Below are 13,874 nucleotides of genomic sequence, written 5' to 3'. Positions count from 1 at the left end.
TGCGGGTGATTTACTAAGACTGATTCTGCAAATGACAGCGATGTGCAAACAGCCGTGTGTAAATGAGGCTTTTGGGCTGTTGATGTTCAACGTTGAGACGGCAAGCGCAAGATGAGAAGATTTGGTGCCATTACATGGAAGGCGTGTCCTGAAGACACAAATAAATACATTACAGAGTTAGAGCAAAAAACATCTGAATATAATTATAAGACATGGCCCAAAAGAGGCCCACACAACGGAATAATCATATGAAACACGCAAATTATTTATTGGATACATCTGATCTGATCTGATATTTACAGAATGAATGTGTTTAATTATGCGTAGGACAAACCGTTAGCAGAGACCCTGCGTCCTCATATGGGGACATTATGTTTTAGGTTTTATTGCAGCTTATTTTCCTTATTTCAACCCGTTGTCCTCGTTAGTGGACGCTTTAGTCTGCCATCTAGTGGTAGCAAAGGGTCAATATACTAGTCGGTGAAAACATGGTAGTGGGCATTTCATCGGGTTCATTCTACAGACGATCACAGGGCAAAAGTGGACAAGAAACAAAACCCCATCAAATTCTACGGTTAAAACTTATTTATTTATTCTTATTAGCGTTTCTAGTTTGATATTAACGTGAAATTTAACTAATTTTATCAATAGCAAAGAGCTACAACGTTGCTAATTAGCAAATACTTGTTTGGGGATGTTGGGACTCCACTGGTTGCAATACTGGTTTTGCTCAACCATGTTTCAGGTATTAATATAAACAGTTTTACATGTTGTCACACACTCCTTGCCTTTATTATAATATAAATAATGAAATAATCACAGTGTCCACATATGGGGATATTGTTTTTTTTTTCAAGAACTGCTACTTCCTTTTGAAAGATGCTTAGTTTTTATACGTCTTAGGTCCTACTGATTTCAAATACCTTGGAGAAATTAAAAATGCATAGCAAACAAAAGCTCAGGTCTCAGGAGGTTAAATATAGATGCAATTTCTATGAGCAAAATTGCTTTCAGGGTTGATAAATCACTTTGCTTGTGCTAAATTAATGTATTTGCATTTTCTACTTCCAGAACACACAAAATTGCGTGTAGATGCCTAATATTACATAATTATTGAGGATGCCAACTTTAGAAAGATGCAATCAGTTTGTATGTTATTTTGTGCCTGCAATGAATTTTTATACACCAAAGCTTTAGTAGATCAGGCCCTAAGTACAGAGCTGGTGATATTTTATCATAGTTTATGATATATCTTTTACTATGTGTTTTACAGACTCTTTTTGACTGATTTTTTTCTCTCAGGTAGTACACTTTTATTTAGCTTTGTCAGACATTATTTCTAATTGAGGTGATGATAGGGTAATGAAGTCGCTCTCCCTTCCTGAAAAGTTCTGTGGCTCTGACAGGTTTATTGTGGCATGAGCTAAAATACTGGATCTGATCTGACCATGAAATAATGAAATTTGCTCCGTCGCGGATTTCATTAGTCATATTTCGTCCCCCTTCTCGCTGGTTTTACATAAGTTAATGTTGTCACATGTTTTATGTATCATTTCTCCAATTTTGAGAGGGAAGATTTCCTCTAAGTCCTTCTCATCATCCTCTGTCTGCACCTCTTATTCATTTCTAATCCAGCTTTACCCGTGTGGAGACATTTGCATTTGACTGTAATGCCATTACCTTTAAGTGTTATTTTGCTAAAAATCCGTGGGAGAGAGAAGGGTTTGTTGTCACTGAGCTTTCAGGATCCCTTAAGAAAGGAGAAGAGACAATATCCCCCCTTGACATTCGGTGAATAATCTACTCTGCCTGAACAGGGCGCCCTCGCTAGATAACAAAATGCCACGCATGTCAAATTGGTGAGAAAATGACTGTCCAGCAGAGCACAACAGGCTAACAGCCAACACCACCACAAGGTTTCTATCAGCATTCCCATCAAAAGAATCCTCCCCGCCTGGCTGACGGGTGGCGTGCCAACACTTCTGTCGCCTCCCAAGGCTCTCGGAGAGCGAAGGTAGGAGGAGGAAACTGTGCACCTCTCGTTATGGTGGACTGAGTTAAAGCCCTGCATAATGTTGCAGTCATTTTCACAGCATATGCCACAGACAATTACAGCTTCCTGATGTGAGGGCTGGAGCACAGTGCACAATCTTACGCAAGATGGGGTGGGGCATGCATGCATGCATGTGTGTTTGTATGTAATGGGATGAAGATTATTAAGTCTTTTCTTTTCTGCTAGTCATTAGTTTATACTGTATGTTTTGTTTTTCCTATTGCATTATCTACGTAGAAGCCATTTCATGTTTTCAAATGAGTGACTGATGCTTTGAGACTTCAGAGAGTCGAGTTCCTGTTATAGCAACACATCGACATGGTTAAGTTTATAAAGTGAACGTACCTTAGAGAGACGCATAAAGAGAAACAAGACCTTTCCTGTGACAATAAATAAATAGGTTCTTGTTCCTTCTGTTCCCCGTCACCGCGATATGTTTCGCCCAGGTGTTTTCACCATTAGATTTGACATCGGAGGAACAGCCACGGCTTAATGAGACCTTTGTCTTACTCAATTTTCAACTCCTGCAAAAAAATGCACCTTGTTTTCGCTATTATTATTTTCCTCAAAGTTTACAAAGCACTGCGAGAGAAACTGGTTCTACTTTTGTTTTTTTTTAATCCTCAGTTGTACATATTATCAAATGCACGCTTCAAAATCCCCCCAGGAAAATGAGCCGTGTTGGTTTTTCTAAATAAAGCTGGCTCATTATTTATTCTGTTATTTGCCGTTATCGCTTGATGCTGGTGGCGTAGTGGTAAAATAATACCGGGTAAATTAGGACCACAGGGGGGAAAACATAAAGAAACTTATCATATGGATTTATTTTTTCACTCAGTCTGAAGTCATCTTTGTCACAACGGACCTTTTTGTTTGCAAATTACTACATAGATGCACAGAGATAAAAATATCTAATGTAGTCAGCAATACCCAAGCGGAAGATGACGATCATATTGCAACAAAGCATGAACACAAAGAATGATTACAATAATCCCCTTATCCTTACAGTCTTTCATTTAATTTGTGGGTTTGCGAAGGTGGCACAAGATCAGAAGGACTCTGGATGTGCTGCACGAACCCAAAAAAGTGGAAGTAAGGAGAGCTCACTTTCACAACTCAAGGCATTGAATGGCTCGGAGAACAGGCAAAAGACGAAATCACAAGAAGCAGAACAAAATAACTAAGTACACATGAAATAGGCCGGTGCATTTCTGTCATGGAGAAACAGGAAGGGAACAAAGAGGCTAAATACAAGTGGAGTAATGAGGCACATGTGAATATATTAGGAACTGTAGGAGAGGAGGTAAAAGGTGCACAGAGAGCTACTGTAGGATATTTGAAAGATACAGAATTATATACAGTGGGGGAAATAAGTATTTGATCCCCTGCTGAATTTGTAAGTTTGCCCACTTCCATAGAAATGATCAGACTCTGGTTTTTATGGTTGTTTACTGGTTATGGGTATAGACAGAATATCAATCGAAAATGCATAAAAAACACACAATCTAAAAGTTATAAATTGTTATGTATTTTATTAAGGGAAATAAGTATTTGATCCCCAAGCACAACACAAGTCAGTACTTTGTAGAGAAACCTTTGTTGGCAAGCTCAGCGATGAGACGTTTCTTGTAGTTGGTCACCAGGTTTGCACACAGCGCAGGAGGGATTTTGGCCCATTCATCTTTACAGACAGTCTCTAAATCCTTCAAGTTTCTTGGCTGCCTCTTGGAAACTCGGAGCTTCAGCTCCCTCCACAGGTTTTCGATCGGGTTAAGGTCTGGAGACTGACTAGGCCACTCCATGACCTTAATATGCTTCTTCTTGAGCCACTCCTTTGTTGTCCTGGCAGTATGTTTTGGGTCATTGTCATGTTGGAAAACCCACCCACGAGGCATCTTCAGTGTTCTTGCTGAGGAAAGAAGGTTTTTGTCCAAGATGTTACAGTACATGGCTGCATTCATTGGCCCCATAATGCGGTGAAGTTGCCCTGTACCCTTTGCTGAAAAACAGCCCCAAAACATGATGTTTCCACCTCCATGCTTAACCGTGGGTATGGTGTTCTTTGGGTCATACTCACGTTTTTTCATCCTCCAAACACGGCGGGTTGAGTTAATGCCAAATAGCTCAACTTTGGTTTCGTCAGACCACAGCACTTTCTCCCAAGCCTTCTCTGAGTCATTTAGATGTTCACTTGCAAACTTATGGCGGGCCTGTACATGTGCCTTCTTGAGCAGGGGGACCTTGCGGGCACTGCAAGAGTTCAATCCATAACGGCGCAGTGTGTTGCCAACTGTTTTCTTGGTGACGGAGGTCCCAACTGCTTCCAGATCATTAACAAGCTCCTGCCGTGTTGTTTTAGGCTGCTCCCTCACCTTTCTCATCATCATCCTCACTCCATGAGGCGAGATTTTGCGGGGAGCTCCAGACCGAGGACAGTTGATGGTCCTTTTATGGGTCTTCCACTTGCGAATAATGGCACCAATAGTTGTCACCTTCTCACCAAGCCTTTTGCTGATGGTTTTGTAACCTACACCAGCCTTGTGCAGGTCTACAATCTTGTCCCTGACATCTTTTGACAGCTCTTTGGTCTTGCCCATGGTGCTGTAGAAGTTGGAATGTAAGAAACTGATTCTTAGAGCAGGTGTGCTTTGTATACATGACGAGTTAAGATCAGGAGTATTGGTAATTAGTTGACTGAGCACAGCTGTGTGCCACATGCGCACCAGCCAATCTGTAGGAGCCTGAATTCTAAGTGAATTGTTGGGGATCAAATACTTATTTCCCTTAATAAAATACATAACAATTTATAACTTTTAGATTGTGTGTTTTTTATGCATTTTCGATTGATATTCTGTCTATACCCATAACCAGTAAACAACCATAAAAACCAGAGTCTGATCATTTCTATGGAAGTGGGCAAACTTACAAATTCAGCAGGGGATCAAATACTTATTTCCCCCACTGTAATAGAATTTAGGAGATGTAAAGTAGGATGTAAAGTCCAGGTTGCATACTCCGATACAGTAGGTGGCAGTATGCTCCTTTAAAGACATGGTTGCAGAGTTTAGTAACATACAAAGTAAAAGAGAAAAAAAAAATACTACACTGCCCATTCACTCCAGATTTTAATTGGAATAAATGGGCGTCCATCTAGTTCTCTTCACACACTCATGGTAACATTTCCATCCTAGAATATAAGGAGGGTTGTTTCCATTTCACACCATAACAACATGGTGTAAATGCATCATCGTGATGTGGTCAACCTGGAAAGCAGCTTGGTGAAATTAATTTGCTTGCAAATTAGTTGCAGGTCTGGGGATGAGCTGTAGTCACCGTTTGCTGGTTGTGGCTGTAGCTAATTTTAAATTCTTTGCTTGTGATTTTAAAAATTCTTCCACGGTCAAATTATTTTATGAGGTATTTTTAATTTCTTCATGAGACTCATGGCTCGAATACAAGATCCAGTGTATTCAACTTGAAACAACCCGATATTAAAAGTATATTCCTTGACACTGGAGGAGAGAAGTGGAACAAAATCCCAAATGAAATTAAATCTGCTGTTTCTCTGCTCGGTTTTAAAGTGAACCTGAAAGAAATGGATGCTGAGTAACTTCTTTTAGACCAGAATGTGTCTTGTCTGGGTTTATTAAATTGTGTGTTTAATGTATTCTTTTGATGTTCTTTTTTTTATTATTTTAAAACATGAAATATCAGTAGCACGTACATGTCATATACTTTTCATTCCTGCCTGCCTACTAGCCTAAACCTCATGGATTGTAATGGACTTAAATCATGTGACTTTATTGCGTCATCCTGATGGATTTTAGTATTGTAACAACCTGCATTTCGCATTTTCTTAAATTGATCAAATAAAATGAAACAAATTCATCCACTGTTAGAACAGGGTTTTGCACATTTGTCTGTCAAGATTCTAATTTCACCATTTAGCTTTGTACCTAAAAACAGGTTGGAGGTTTCATGGAGATGTTTCACCAGTCAGCCAAGATTCTCCCTCAGCTCTGACTGGCGGGGAGTTCAGGTTTTTCTTTAACACAGAACTGAACCTGAAACTCACACGACTACAACCTTTAAATGACCCAGTTCTCAGCTGCAATTAAAAGAATGGTGTTCAGCTTAACCTGGACCGTATCCCCTCCACAATCAGTGGCTCTCTAACGACCCCATTAACAGCCGGAATCACTTGCGACTTGAGGTGTGAAACCTTTTTGGGGAGAGATGTTAAGAATGTGTTGGAGGTGGCTGATAAATTGTGGCTCAGTCCACCAATTGGAGGAGAGGTTTCTAATTTTGCATGGATGGCTCCTTTCTCAGACCATCTTTTCTTCTCTGGTTAAACGTCTGTTTGGAGCTGTAGACGCCACTTGGGTGAAACGTCTTCAAGTGAAGGTACCATTGTTTTATCTTTATTTCCCCATTTTTTATTTTGCTGTTGAGAGTGGTAAAATTAATTAGATCTATTATGTCAGTGTCGTTGACATAATAGATTAGCCTCAGTTTCATTAAATTTAAGTTAGTTTTAGTTCATTATGATAAATGTAGCTAAATAAAAGACGCTTATGCTAAGAGTTTTACTGAGAAGTAATGTTAGTAACGTTAGCCAATACCGTAGCGTTAAAAGGATGATAGTCGACTATAACTACTCCAAAACGATAATATCCACAAACTTTTCTGACAGCCCTCCAGAACATAAGTTAAGGAGTAACTTAAGGTTTGACTTCATCAAAAAAAAATACAGCATAAATGAATATTACTTGACACTAAATGTGAACCACAACACCAGGTTTCTGTGCCTGGATTCCAGTTGGTTCTTTGTAATGCAGCGATACATTTACTTTTCTGTTCTTTGGCAGATATCTGTAAAAATATATCCCTGACTGCTTTTCAAATCCATTGGTTCAGTCAATCACACAACAGCTCTTGGTCTTTTTTTTTTTTTAGATTAAAGCCTATGATTCAAAGTAATGCTGCTATTTTCCATGCCCAACTGTCACTTTTTGCCACTCAGTGGCCCTAACTGTGGAGACTTTGCTTGCTGTGAAGTCACATGCATACCCTCTGTATGCAGTGATTTGCAGTATTGGGACTTCAGGGGCTTTTTAACCTGAAACCTCCTCTGTTGACACAAAGAGCTTCTGCTGCCGCCCACACTTGACATCAATAAAACACAACACAAAAAGTAGATTAAACTACCGGAGTCCAAAGATATTGCACAACTCTTTATTTGTAAAACTCTCCACCACGTCACCAAACTATTTGCTTCAACACAAACGTGTTTTCCCGACCTTGTGCGTCTCCACCCCGCAGGCGAGATCCTGTCAAGTTCACACCGCACCTCCGACACGTTATCCTCCAGTGGTTTGACATCTTCCGCACTAGACCTATATAAGACTGCAGAAATAGATAGGTCGGCAAACATTGCCTTCCGTCTCGAGTCACGCCGTCTTCAGGTGCTGCATTCGACCCTCACTTCATGAAATACAGACACCGTTTTTTCCATTATATACACCTCATGAAGTGCAGCTTGATGAAACAGTAATCTTCTTTACTGAACATTCAATGAAATTATATACTGGCGAGTTTCCCTCCCCCCATTCCTCCCCTTCTTTTTTTATTGGATTTTTCCCCATTGTCAAACAATGCATTTTATTTGGCCAGTGCTTCCCTTTGCTGTCGTTTCTCTTCACTTGAAAAAATGAAATCAAAATGTCATGTCTTTTGCCGCAGTCATTACTTTGTAAACTTTTGGTCTTCCAGAGTAAATAAAAGTGTATCTCAGCTGCATTTATTCATCTCATATTTTCTTTTTTTATTCTCAGCTTTCACGAGCAGCTCCATTGGATTTATGCCTTGATGGAAAAAAAAAAACAAAACAGTGTCTTTTCCCAGTTTCCATTTGTTTAGTAGTTTGACGTTTTAAAAGTATATGAATTCAATGACGATGACTCAGTGCATTTAAAGGAAAGAAAACCCTCTGCAGTCTATAAAGTCAAAATTCATAACACGCTTCGCAGAATGCAAAGAATGGAGAATTTCATGCTCATGTAGGTCTGAAGAGAATCTGTGAAAAGGGGAGAGGCAGCTTTGACACAGGATGTAACGTATACGAGGTCAGTTGGCGGGGTATATGCAGTGTGTGCTGCAAGAAAAATCTGTAAGTGGAAGGAAGTTGTGCACAGTTTATACTTCTGATGCAGCCTGATGTGCATCATCCCAGAAATGTAAATGTAACTGCGTCACGTTGACGCAGGTAACAGCTGTGATTGGTCCATTTGGTAGCAGTGTGTTTCTGCTTTAGCTTTGCCGGCTGCTTCTCCGTGTCCACAAATTTTCGATTGGTTCTTTTTGTCAGGTAGGGGAAGGTTGTGGATGAGGACCCAGATGCAGGACTATTGATGAGGCAGGATCTCCAAAACAAAAAGGTATTTAAAAATTAACTAAAAGCGCTGCGCACAGCAGGAAAAACAAAAATACAAAGGAATCATCAAACTCAGCAAGGTAACATGGAACAAGATATGATACAAGGACGAGGAAACATGGAACATAGCATGGAGACATTAAACTAACATGAATGACGCGACAAGGAACAAAGGGAAAGGCAGGGCTATATATACACATGAGGACTGACACAGGTGAGACACATGAGGACAATCAACACAGGTGAGACCAATAAACAATCAAGAGACAAGGAGGCACAAGACAGGAAATCCACAACTTAACAAAATAAAACAGGAAACACAACATGACATGGACAGACATGACAAAACCGCAAGGAAACACGATGGACAGGAAACTAGGAAACATGACAAAACATAACAGGAAACGTCAAAACTATATCACAAAATAAAAGACAGACATAGAACCTTGACACTTTTTGATCAGGGCGGCATAATGTTGTGGTTAGCACTGATGCCCTCACAGCAAGAAGGTCGAATCCATCAGCCAAGTGGGGCCTTCAAAAGAACTGGGGCCGTAGTATCAGTTATGATTGTCCAGCAATGACGTCAGGTTATATTAACATAAATAGTAAAGTGGTCAAGAAGCCAAGAAGTAGCACCATGGTCAGCACCCGGAATGTCAATAGCCCTGCCTGGAATACTCACTGATCCAGTAATATAAAGGGCTTCCATGCATTATAAAATTTCTTTTCAGACCCACGTTGCGTGCACATAATTTTTTCAAGGTTCATCAGCGCATCCCTTATCCAGGGGGAGACTGAATTTATTTTAAGTAGTGGCCTCATTTACTATGTAGCCGAGCTAATACAACAACAGAAAAACCAAACAGAGACACAATCATACAAAATATGTGAAAATTCTGTTTCAAACACTTAAAAATATAAAAAAAGTTAAATATAACACCATTAACATAAATGAATGTTTAACTACAATAAAATCATAACTTGCACCTGAATTCTGACTCAGTTCTCTCCTCTTCTGTCCTCCTCATCATAAATGCTTCATATTCTGTGTTGTGGTTTAACCTGAGGTGTTTCACAAGGTTTGTTGTGTTGCCACAACTCAATAATTTAGTTACTTTCCACTGTGTTCCTACATTACCTTGAAAGACTGAAGTATAAAAAGCATCGATATTTTGATATGAGAATCAATTTTAGAGCATAAAGACCTGGTATCAGAAATATAGATATTTCAGTACCGATCTGCATGTCACCACTCCGACTTCCTCCCACTGTCCAAATAAATGCTCATTGGGTTAACTGGTGATTCTGTATTGGCCGTAGGTGTAAGCTGTGTGCGTAGTTACACCATCTATGTCCCACAGAGCTACAAACACGCTTAAGGGTCAAACGACAGAATTTAAATGAACGTTACTTCATCTTTTTGACTTTTCTGTATGCAAGCTGCATTGTCACCACTCCCAAGATTTCTGCATCAGTAGCTCAGGGCCTCTTTCCTTCATTCGATCCCCATCGATTGCTTTTGGACACCTGTTAACAGCCGTGCTCTGTGCATCAGCTTTCCGACACGAGTCTAGTCAAGATGCTTAAATGTTTCACCGGCCCCGCCCTCGCCTCGTTCCTTAGCCAAATCCATTTCATCCCCCCTGCAAGCTCAGTTACAGACAGATAGATCCTTTCATCCCCCAAAGAGGTGCCCCCGTGCCTCGGCGCAACGGCGTGACAGACAAAAGCTCGGGGGGTTGCCCCTGGCCAGCCCCTCAGTCTCATCTGCTATCCATAATCTCGCCTGCCTCTGCCATTGCAGATTACCTCCATGGAAATCAGTGGCGCTCGGCTGTGCTGGCGAGCTGCTGGCAGGGATGGCAGCAGCATATGTAATGGCCCTGTCTGTCTCACACTGACAGAACAAGATAAACATGCGCTCCTATGCAGGCACATGCGTGATGGACACGTCGGGGTGCTGGGAAATTGGGAAAGTGTGAGTGAGAGTTTATCATGTTTCCATATGGATGAAGACGCCGTACACTGGACGTAAGCCGCACCACCAAAGAGAAAGGGATTACTAGAGATGAAAGGATTTGGAACAAGAGATTTCTAAAGGGCTATTTAATGCCATAGTATGCACTGACACACGCATACACATGCATACAAGGCATACAGTTAGGCAGAAAAAAATATTTGCAATTACAGTGTATGGATTTTTGTCGGATTTGAAAGGTGAAACAGAGTGTGCACAACATTGGATTTGAATCCCAGAATGCGACTTCTTCCTCCTTCCTTTGAATGATTGTTCTTTCTTTGCTTCATGTTGTGTTTTTTATCTTCTCCTTCTACTTGTTCCTTCATTCTCCTCATTTACTTCTTTGTCTTCCATCCTTCATCCTGACCCCTACTTCTCCTTGTCCGGCTTTGCCTTCTTCTTTTTCTCCTTCTTCTACAGCATCTTCTATTTCACCCTTTTTTTTCCTCGTCGTCCTTTCCAATGCTCGTCCTTCTGAGTTTTTCTTCTTCACTTTTGTCTCCCTTTATCCTCTTCCCCTCCTCATCCTCCTTCTGCTTCGTCTTCGCCTTCCACCTCTTCTTCTGCCATTGTTCCGTGTTCTTTTCCCTTTTTCTCCTCTTCCTCCTCTGTCCTTCCCGTTTTATTTTGCCTGCTTCTTTCTCCTTCTCAGCTTTGTCTAGTCCTTCATGTTCTCCTCGCCCTGTACGTTGTCCTTGCCCCTCTTTAAATTGTTCTTTTTTCATTTAATTTTTTTTATTATTGTTGATGATGTTTGTTGAAATCTGTTTCCCTGTAATTACTCACAGTCTTCTTAGCTGTGCCAGGTAAAGCAGTTGAAGAAAAACAATGCTTCATTTTTCTTCATTTGGCTCGCCAATAATAAAATTTAATGAAAAAAATTAAAAAAGCATCAGATTAAATATTGGCACCGAATCGGTCATCAGCAGCTTTTTCGTCTCCATCCCCGCACTAACAAAGACATGAGGCAATATCACGTTATAAATGCCAGCAGCTACAAAGCCTGCGTTTACCTGAAGGGACATCACGGTGTCAATCATGTTTATACGGCAATAACGGATACGCAGAAACCTATGGTATCACAATACAGGAATGCTGATTAAATAACCACCCAACGACACTTCCAACACTCTGCTTCCTCATTTATTTTTAGAAGTCCCTGCAGTGCTGAACACACTGAAGCAATAATCCTGGCAGGGCCTGTGCTTTATAAATCAGAGCTCTGAAAAGCCATAACAGATATTGCGGTTTTTCATATGTACGGCTGTGGCGCGTGTTCTTGAAAATTAATAATTCACAGAATTAATATGTTGCCGTGGCGTCTGTTCGCTGTATATCCCCTCGCGAGGAGGATAAATCCCGCCGACGCCTCGCGGTGATTCATGTGCCGGTCGCGCTTTCAACGTGAGGTTGATTTAGTCGGGAGTTATGGGTCATCGAGGAGGGCAGGCACTGCACTACGGAATGATGGTGCAAGAAAACTAAAAGTGTGGGGGGAGAGAGGGGCTGACAAACTACTTCCCAGGCCCTGTTTGTTATTAATGAACAGTTAACGAGACAAATGCAAGGGTGAAAACGCTCACCGCAATAGTCAGGACTCCCCCACGTTCCTCCCACACTCTAAATTGTCCCAGCGTCCCTTATTCACTTGCTACTTTATTGAGGGAAATATTTATTCTGCGAGCTGTAAACCGAGGCCGCCTATGGTAATGCGCCATGCCTTATTGTGAAAAAAACATCCTTTAGTTACACCAACCCCCTTTCAGTAAGAATGATCTCTCAAAGGCTTCGGGAAGGAAAATAAAAGTGTTGCAGAGGTCTACTGAGAAATACAGAATCTGTTAGGTGTCCTGTAAAAAAACATAAATGGAATGCGAGGCGGCGGAAGTATGTGAGCGCAATAAAACATCTCTTTAACGTTCAGTCCTGCATAGCTGAAAGTGTAGTCACTGGTTTGTTGTGGGATGCAACTGACATTAACAGACTTAACTTATGCCATATCACACACACACCTTATAGGGCACATTAAGCACTGTGAAGGTCGACACTGTCGCTGTTCATCCTCTCAGGGCTGGAGCAGCACTTCTGTAGGATGCTTTACCAGCTGAAAGCACTATAGTTATAAGTTCATGCAGAAACTGCTTGAGAACAGCCGGTAAACACCTTGTGAATTCTAAAGTAGGTAAAAAGAAAAAGAAAAAAAGAAAAAGCTCTTTGGTTAATCTCTAAAATTTCCACTGAATGCCCTGCAGAGTTCTGTTTTCTTCCGCACACAACCCTGAAAAGCCCAGTCTGCTCTGACTGATCAGCTCCAGCGGTTTCCAAACAGGTTTAAGAAAACTCAAGGAAGCATTCCACTGGATGCAAAATGAGATGGTTTATGTAGAAATGTCCTGAGTGCATGATGACTCGTAAACATTTTAAATAGTTTCCCAAGAAATGCCAAACGCTAAAATGACTTTACTTAAAACTATTTTTTTTTTTTTTGTCCTTGCTCAGCCAGCGAGTCACGCATATTTGACATAAAGTGCTAGACGTATCATATAAAAACACTTTAACAGTCAATTTGATTTCTCAAGGACTTTAAGGTTAACAGATGGTGACCACACAGACACCAACAACAACAGAATATCAACCACAGGTCGTACATCTAAAAGCACCGATCCTGAAGGCCTTGTTTAGGACTGTGATTGACCAGTTGCATTATCAAAAGACAACAGGATGCAAGTTTGTTCTCCAGGCAAAAGTAGCAATGTACTAGAATATGTCTGTGCAGGTTCCCAGTCATCCAGGTCATGATAATCCAAAAGGCTTTGGATAAAAGCAACTGGACTTGTAGAAGTGTAGAGTAGCTTCTTCAGTTCTGAGAGACTGGTGGGAAGTTGAGGTTTAAATAGGAAAACTCTACAAGTTCAACGCCTTATGAAAGACTATGTACTTTATGTGGCTGAGCTTCGAGATGGACCTTTTTTCCCCCATTTTATTTATTGGTTTTCACTAAATGTACCAGCTTATATACAGAAATACAAGAACAACTTTTTTTCTACCTATCCCACCTCTCACCCCAGGGGGCAAGCAAATAGAATAAATAATTAAAATTTAATAGAATCATATGCATCAATCATATTGTTTACAGCAAAAAAAAAAATGACAATATATAAGAGACATGTAGGGTAAAACCTCATAACCGTTCAAGGTATGTAATAAAAGGTTGGCACATCCTGTTAAAATTAAAATTATCATGTCAGAGTCAGTCTATTCTTTTCTGACTTCAATAATTGTCGTATATCTCTAATGAGTAGGACCTTTATAAGCACTTTTTCTCTCTCTCTCTCTCTTTTTTTTGCAACCGTTATGTATTA

This window comes from Mugil cephalus, chromosome 6 (genome assembly GCF_022458985.1).
Source record: "Mugil cephalus isolate CIBA_MC_2020 chromosome 6, CIBA_Mcephalus_1.1, whole genome shotgun sequence".
Classification (NCBI taxonomy): Eukaryota; Metazoa; Chordata; class Actinopteri; order Mugiliformes; family Mugilidae; genus Mugil; species Mugil cephalus.
This window is presented reverse-complemented; position numbering follows the sequence as displayed.